At 36.6% G+C, this 2,132-nt stretch overlaps 1 pseudogene; it reads right to left on the bottom strand.

Annotated features, from left to right (window-relative positions):
- Positions 1-747: 747 nt before the first annotated feature.
- Positions 748-1,164, bottom strand: LOC149994506 (large ribosomal subunit protein uL23 pseudogene; annotated as a pseudogene).
- Between the last annotated feature and the right edge of the window lie 968 nt (positions 1,165-2,132).

Genomic DNA, 2,132 nt, shown 5'->3' with positions numbered 1-2,132 from the left:
TTTCATACTATTGAGTTTTGAGAGTTCTTTATTATATTTTGGGTACTAGTCATTTGTTAGATATATGTATTATACATATTTTCTCCTGCTATGATCTTCCTTTTCATTTTCTTAATTGTCTCTTGAAGAATACAAGTTTTGAATTTTGATAAAGCCTAATTTATGGTTTGTGCTTTTATGTCCTAAGAAATCTTTATCTACCTATCCAATTTCAGATTTGAACTTCCCTGTTTGCCTTGGCACCTTTACTGAAAATGAATTGATTTTGGTTGGGTCTATTTCTTGAATGTCTTTTCTGCTTTAGTGATCTTTATGTTTTTCCTTTCACCATTTCTATATAGTTTTATAATAAATCTTGAAATGAGGTAGTGTAATTTCTCCAATTTTGTTATCCTTTTAAAAAAATTGTTTTAGCTTTTCTAGGTCATTTGAATTTTCATATAAATTATTTTCATATAAATTATTTTCTACAAAAAAGCCTGCTGGAATTTTGATTGGGATTGTGTTAACTCTATTGATCAATTTGAGACCATCAACATTGGAACAATATTGAGCGAGCCAATCTATGAACATAACATCTTTCTATTTACTTAGAAGTTCAATTTCTCCTAGCCATACTTTCTTTCTTTGTTTCTTTTTTTTTTTTTTATAGAATAAAATTTTTATATTTAGAATTAGCCAGCTGGACTCAGTTTAGATAATCCCAATTTTGTCGGCAACGTCCAAAGAATCATAGTCTGGAGCCAGTCAAACATATGCCTTCTTCTCTCCATCAGGCCTAATCAGGGTGTTGACCTTGGCCACATCAATGTCATAGAGCTCCTTCACAACCTGTTTGATCTGGTGCTTGTTGGCCTTGACATCCACAATGAACACAAGTGTATTGTTGTCTTCTATCTTCTGCATGGCTGACTCAGTAGTCAGAGGGAACTCGATGATAGCCTAGTGGTCAAGCTTGTTTCTCCTCGGAGCATTCTTGCAAGGATATTTAGGCTGCTTTCGGAGCCACAGTGTCTTAGGCCTCCGGAAGGTAGGTGATGTGCGGATCTTCTTTTTTTTGTGGCTGTGGACACCTTTTAGCACTGCTTTATTTGCCTTCAAAGGCTTTGCCGTAGCTTCAGCTTTGGGAGGGGCAGGAGCTTCCTTCTTCGCTTTGGGCGCCATATTCGTGGAAAGGCCCAGCCATACTTTCTAGTATTCAGCATAGAGGTTTTTGCATCTTTTCTTAAATTGATTCCTATGTATCTTTGGTGCTATTGCAGATTTAATTGGTTTTAAAATTTTTTTTTGTTGCTCTCATAGTATCTTTGACTGTTCCTTCACAGCACATAGTTTAGTTTATAATAATACATTTATTTCTGTGAGAGTTTGCTTGATGTCCATCTCCCTTAAAAGAATATCCATGAGGGCAGGGAATATGCCTATTTTGCTCACCATTGTATCCTCAGGGCCTGGCAGAGAGTCTGGTATATATTAGACACTTGATAATTATTTCCTGGTTGATGTGTGGATGGATAAGTGGAAGAATTGAAATGAGAGAAGTCGGTTTTCAAAAACTTAGAGATATTTGTCCTCAAATACCTCATTTTATTTTCTTCTGGGACCATCATCAGAAATCCCAGCCCGTGACCATGTGAAAGCTTCCTTGTAGATTAAAGGCACTCTCAGTACTTTTGCTGGAAGCTACAGGGATCTTTTCTCAGGATGAGTATTGATAACTCAGGCTAATATAACTTTATTATATAGATACTGCTTAGCAAATATGAGGAAAGTATAGATATAAAATATTTAAAGGGAGGAGGAATGCAGGATTTCACCAGTAGCAAACTAACAACAAAAAAAGAGCTGTTGTTTCATTCATTAATTCAACAAATATGGATCTACTCCCTAGGATGGTGGGATTTGCACCAAGCACCAGAGCTATCAGGATAAAAAAAAAGAGCTGTAACCTTGCACTGATAGAGGGTATTTGCATTCTAATGAAGGGAGATAGACAATAACAAGTAAATATGAACACAGGAGTAATTACAGAGACATTATGGAGAAAATGAAGCAGGGTAATGAGAGGGAGAGTGGTCAGGGAGTGGCAGGGGCTTCTTTAGCTGGAGGGTTCAGGGAAGCCATCTCTGAGG

The sequence above is a fragment of the Furipterus horrens genome, unplaced genomic scaffold (assembly GCF_987537825.1).
Source record: "Furipterus horrens unplaced genomic scaffold, mFurHor1.1.pri manual_scaffold_13, whole genome shotgun sequence".
Taxonomy (NCBI): domain Eukaryota; kingdom Metazoa; phylum Chordata; class Mammalia; order Chiroptera; family Furipteridae; genus Furipterus; species Furipterus horrens.
Note: the sequence above shows the minus strand (reverse complement) of the source record. Positions and strands in the feature narration are given on the sequence as shown.